This window comes from Microtus pennsylvanicus, chromosome 11 (genome assembly GCF_037038515.1).
Source record: "Microtus pennsylvanicus isolate mMicPen1 chromosome 11, mMicPen1.hap1, whole genome shotgun sequence".
In the NCBI taxonomy this organism is placed as follows: domain Eukaryota; kingdom Metazoa; phylum Chordata; class Mammalia; order Rodentia; family Cricetidae; genus Microtus; species Microtus pennsylvanicus.
This window is the reverse complement of record NC_134589.1, coordinates 42,696,123-42,702,122: the sequence shown is the minus strand read 5'-3', so window position 1 is coordinate 42,702,122 and position 6,000 is coordinate 42,696,123.

Here is a 6,000-nt window from a genome sequence, read left to right as displayed (position 1 = left end):
CGGTCTGCTCCTGGCCACCGGTATGAACTGCTCTGCTCTGTCGTGCTTGCCCCAAGATGACAGCCTGAACCCCTCAAAACTGTAATCCAGAAATAACCCCTTCCTCCATTATACAATTCCCCTGGGGCATTTGTCACGTGGCTGATCCCTTTGGCTGTGTCATCGCCCTTCCTAAGCTGAGCATCTTCATCGAAGAAGGAAGATGGCATTTGGCAGATGAGGTACAGTGAGATCTCATCCATCATCAGAGCAGCAGGCAGCTGCAGGACAGCCCTTTCTGGGCAACTGCAGGCCTGGGCCTCCCTTCTCTGGCATTTCAGGGAGTTCTCAAGGGTGAATGGGCCAGTCTCTGTGGCTCTGGAAAGACTCTGCTCCCCGAGCATGAGGCTCTGTGTTGCCCACACTGTCACCAGTGGCCGTCTCTGGGCTGCCCCTCTGCGTGCTGTTGCCACTCACCTGGCTTCATCATGCCTGCTGTTTGTGCCATGGTAACCTTGTAAGAGAAGAGAACACGGTGAACTATTGGGAAGAGTGCATCCCTGGGCCTCTTTGCCTAGGGAAGAACACCACGTTACCCGGCAGAAGTAAAGAGCCAGAAACCCACTTAAGGCCATTTTCTACAAGTGTTACAGAAATCACATTCGAGAGAAATCTGTCCATTAGGACAGAATTCTGTAAAGAGTTCTGGACCAGTTGTGGTGTTCGCTCCAGGCAATACTCGGCCAGACTCAGCCAGACTCGCCTGTTCAGAATGTAAATAGCAGAGAGATGGTGAAGGAAACGTTTAAACCTGGCTCTAAAGACTGTGACGATGCCCTGGTGAGTAAAGTACTGATGAGCAAACATGAGGACCCGAGTTCAAATCCCCGACAGCCACATTAAGTAACAGACATGGTGGTGTCTGCCTGAAACCCCAGTACTGAAGGGGCAGAGACAGGAGGATCCCTGGGGCTTACTGGCCAGTCAGTCTGGCCAAAGCCGAAAACTCTGGGTTCAGTGAGAGAGCTTGCTACAAATAACTAACTTGGAGAGCAATAGAAGAAGATACATGATGTTGACCTCTGGTCTATCCACAATCATACACAGACACACACAGACACACAGACACACACACACACACCACACAAAGAGGGGGCAAGCGCACACACAGAAATAAAAATTAGCAATTTAAAAAGTGCTTAAAAACACTAGCTTCCTAGAATAACATAAAATTCATGTCTATTTATATATAAACACTTGCTATTGACTAAATATTTGTGCCCCTCCCCTAGTTTTTACATGGAGCCCTAGGTCCCAGTGCTCTGTACTCTGAGGCTTAAGAAAACAATAAGGTTATATGAGGCAATTAGGATGAAGCCCTGATCCAACAGAAACTAGTGATGTCATAAGGAAAGACACTAGGAGGAAAAGGCTGTGTGAGGACAGAGAGAAGGTGGCCCATCAGGCCAAGAAGAACGGCTTTTCTAGAAACCAAATTAACTAGAGCCTTGATCTTGATTTGTAGCTTCTAAAATTAAGTAATTTTCTGTTGTTTAAGGTTCTAAATCTATGGTATTTTGTTGCAGTGGTCTGAGTTTACGAATATATATGCACAATATACAAAGAGAAAGAAAATTACAAGGGCTGGAAAGTCAGGTCAGTGGTTAAGAGTTCATGCTGTTCTTCCAAAGGACCAGAATTCCGTCCCCAGGACTGGGCAGTTCGTAACTTCCTGTAACTGCAGAGGGAGACAGGATTCCTCTGGCCTTCCTGCGCACTTGTATTCATGTGCATATATCTACATGTAGACCACACACACACACACACACACACATATTTAAAAAGAAAAAGAAAAATTAAAGTATACAGCTTTTTAAAGAAAGAAATAAAATTGCCTTACTTTATTGTAAATTCCACATCGCCGATTGAATTTTTCAGTACTTCTCTTGCCTGTTGCTAAATTGTTTGAATTAAACTGGTTTTAATTCAATCACGATTGAACAAAAATCACACACGCATGTATGTGCATCTACATGCACACATGCATACACACACAAATCTGGGTCAATTGGCAAAGTGCTTGTGCCATGGATGGATGAGTCTAATCCCAGAATGTTCAGTAGTAGAACACTTATTTAGCATTTAAGAAGCCTGGAGTTCAAGCCTTAGTGCTGGGAGAAAAAAAAACAAAACTGTGTTTAATAACAGTTAACCAGTGTGGGGCGGGCCCATAACCCCAGCACTTGGGAGGCAGAGGCAGGGGCATGAAGAGTCTAGCCAATTTGACCTACTTACCCAGACTCTGTCTCCACTACCAACAAAACAGCTTGCAAATTTTCTGAAAATGCAGCAGCTGGCTCCTGTGGCTGTCAGAAGCACTTTACCGACAAGGACTGTTGTGCCCAGCTCTACCTTTCAAAGCAAACGAGATCAACAGACCAGCATGCTAATACTGAGTGAGCTCTGAAGGCCTGCTCCACTTCCATACGTGACATCGTTAGCTATAAGGCTGAGTTATTGGGCCGAGTGTGGATCCCCTAGGCCAATGCCTCTTACAATGTCATCCCTGTACCAGCAGACGCAACATCACCTTAAACTCTGTACAGATGCAACTCTGGCCTACTGTGGACTACTGAGTCTGGGCCTCCAGGGACAGGGCCCTGCATGCGTCTCTGATGCTTCTGGTGATGTTCAAGGTGCTTCTGATGCATCTTCAAGTTTGATGTTCTTTTCAGAGGAAGGCAGTTTGAATTGTCCTAGTCTTTGGTAGCGCATACATTGTTCTTGCCCCCCGCTGCAGGTGATGAGTGTCAGCTTTAATATTCAGAACTCTCGTTACTACTCCAGGCCTGCTCACACAGAGGTAGTTAGGAAGAGTTCTCATCAATCGGTCCCCTCGAAAGGCTTCACCTCCATCCAAGAGGCTTTACAAAAACAGTGCTGGAGTAGGAAGCTGCCGGCAGTCTCTCTGTCCCCAGGGCTCATGCTTGTGTCTGTGTTCTCCTGCGCTGTGAACACAGCAGGGGCTGTTTAAATTGTCGCAGTCTGCACAGGGGCTTCCTACCTGCATTCAGAGCTCACTGCAGATGCCCCACTTATCCTGGCCTGTGACCCAGACTCGGCTCTGAAGTGGAACATTCTTTTTTGCTGCAGATGAACTGAAATCAGAGAAATCCCGGGTCAAGTCAGCTTAAATAAGTTGTCCCATTATTTTCCATGGATGTTCCTCACACACGTGCTTTTTTTTTCTCCTTCTTTTATTGCAGTGCTGGGTATCCATCCGAACCAAGACTTGCCCATGCTAGGCAAGCAACCTGCCACTGAGCTACTCAACCTGCTGTTACCAGTTTTCACAACCTAAGTTCATGGGTTCCAAGTTCCAAGTATTTATTATCTGTTTGTTTGTGAGGGCCATGTCGTTGCGTTCATGGGGGCAAGAGATCAACTCTTGTACACAGGGCCTGGAGGTCAAACTCGGGTTTTCAGGCTTGGTGGCAAAAGCCTTTACCCACTAAGCCATCTTGCCTGACCTGTTTCCAGAGGATGTTATGCTGAGTAAAACCTTAGAGGATGAACGGGATTTAGAATGAATAGCCAGAAGAAAGAACGTGGAACATTGCTGTAGAAGGCTGGAAATATCGTGAAGGCCAGAGCTATGAGAGAAGGGGGTGGATGGTTCTAGGAGCCTCATTCTTGTCAAGAGAGAGTGAGGAGGAGCTGGGCTGGTGACCTGGGGCACCACCATGAAGTGCCTGGAGGCCTGATGTCCGTGTTAGACTTTTATCTAGGTGCGTGGTGCGCGCCTGTAATCCCAGCGTTCTGGAGGCTGAGGCAGGAGGATCATGAACTTCAGGCCAGTCTGAGCTGCATAGTTCATGTATCAAAAAATTGAAACCACCTGAAACATAAAAATGGCAAAAGAACATGGCCTAACCTGAGTACGATGGTACACACCCGCAATCCCATCGCCACGAGGCGGAGGGAGGAAGAGCAGGCTTTCGAGGCGGTTATCAGCTACAGAGGGAGTTCAAGACCAGCCTGAGCTAAATGAGACAACATCTCAATAAAAATAATACACTATAAATGTATTCTAGTCACATGAACAGGCAGTTTCTCATGTTTGTTGTTGTTGTTGTGGTTTAATTTTGGCTTGGTATTTTGAGACAGGGTTTTTCTATATAACAGCTCTGGGTGGCCTGGTACTCACCTTGTAAACCAGGTTGGCCTCGAACTCAAGGGATCCTCCTGCCTCTGCCTCCCAAGCACTAGGATTAAAGGTGGGCACCACCACCGCCCGGCTTCCTGCGGGGTTTTAAGCAGAGTGCTGATGTGATCCTATCCATTCTTTCTGAAGGACCATTCATGCTATAGTGTAGCGGAGAGCTAGAGGGAGGAAGACCGGCAGGAGGAAGGCACTTCTGAGCCCCTTAAGCCAGGAGCGGCAGTCTGAACTGAGTTGCTAACAGGGGCTGGAGGAGAGAAAATGGCCTTGACAGAGCCTGTTGGACACTGCAAATGTGGTGGTTCCAGGTAAGCGACATCTGTGGCTTGGGCCAGGGGCAGATGGTGGAACCTTTTACAGAATCAGACGGGAGGAGCTGGGGTGAGTAGCATCAGCGCTGGACTGGAGTGATAGGACCCCAATCCTTCCTGGCCTTTCTTGTGCCCTTGATTCCCCTCTCCACTCATACACATACCCGCACTGAGGTATTCCTCAGCATTGCCGGGCTTTATGTTTCCCCAGCTTCCAGCCTCCCCAGCTTCCCCCAAGAAACATGAAGCTGAAGCCGAACGTTCCAAGCTCTTGGCAGAAATGAGATGTGATGAAAAATGAACAGCAGCCTTCAATGTGATTTTTGATTAATTTCTCCAAAAATATCACACACACACACACACACAAAACAAAACCATAAAGCCACTCGTTCTATTTCCTAGTGTACCAGGAAAAAGAAAATTTGCAGAAAAATAAAATTGTACTGTAATTAGGGTCTTTTGAATAAATATGAAGGGAGTCGGATATAGAGGTGTGCTTCTTTAATCCCAGCACTGGAGAGGAAGAGGCAGAGGCAGAGGCAGAGGCAGAAGCGGGAGGATCTCTGAGCTCAAGGTCAGCCTGGGCTGTGAGTTCCAGGGCAGTTAGGGCTACACAGAGAAACCCTGTCTCAACAAAATCAACCCAAAAAGAAGTGTGAGGGAAGTGACACCTAGTACTTTACAGGGAGGTGCCAAAGACCTTAGTGTGTGTGTGTGTGTGTGTTGTCAGCGGGGTGGGGTGTGTGTGTGTGTGTGTGTGTGTGTGTGTGTGTGTGTGTGTGTGCCTATTCCTGGTCGGTAATGGCCAGTAAGATAAGAGTCATTGATGCCGGTACTAATAATCAATCATGCAAAACAGGAGTGTTTCTCTGACCCCTTCCAGTCTGACTTTTTCTTGTGTTTTTTTTTTTTTTTGACTTCTCTTGCCGCTTACATATCTACCAAAGTACACACGTAATCTTTTTTTTTTTTTTTTTTTAAATTTATTTATTATGTACACTGTGTTCAGCCTCTATGCCTGCAGGCCAGAAGAGGGCACCAGATCTCATTACAGATGGTTGTGAGCCACCATGTGGTTGCTGGGAATTGAACTCAGGACCTCTGGAAGAGCAGTCAGTGCTCTCAACCTCTGAGCCATCTCTCCAGCCCCACACGTAATCTAAAACTGGCCATTGTTAGTTCCTTTCTGTGAGTACCCATTCATGTTGCTGGTTTTCTGTTTTGTGGTGGTGGATGGTTAAACAACTGTCCTTTTTGTTTGTTTGAGAAAAAAATTTGTTTCGAGACAGGGTTTCTCTGTGTAGCTTTGGAGCCTGTCCTAGAACTTGTTCTGTAGACAAGGCTGTTCTTGAACTCATAAAGATCCGCTTGCCTCTGCGTGCTGGGATTAAAGGTGTGCACCACCACCGCCCAGCTGAGAAAAACTTTCTAATTATAATGATATAACTAAATAAATTCATAGAGACTTGCCTGCCTTTGCCTTTTGAC